Genomic DNA, 356 nt, shown 5'->3' on the forward strand with positions numbered 1-356 from the left:
CTGTGGGTGACACCCCCCCCCCCCACGCTTTGTGTTTGAATGTTTGTTTCAGTACTTTATTGAACTCATGAGGGTGGAAAATCCTCAGGAAAATGTATGAACCGACTCACAATGAGAACAATATATATATATATATATATATATATATATATATATATATATATATATATATATATATATATATATATATATAATATATATATATATATATATATATATATATATATATATATATATATATATATATATATATATATATATATATATATATATATATATATATATATATAAAGTTTTGTCACATAACTATACCATTGGCGTGTTTGTATATCGTTTCCAGAAGAAAACTTCCCAGA

Source organism: Physella acuta, unplaced genomic scaffold (assembly GCF_028476545.2).
Source record: "Physella acuta isolate Inbredline_101_S28 unplaced genomic scaffold, ASM2847654v3 ptg000606l, whole genome shotgun sequence".
NCBI lineage: Eukaryota > Metazoa > Mollusca > Gastropoda > Physidae > Physella > Physella acuta.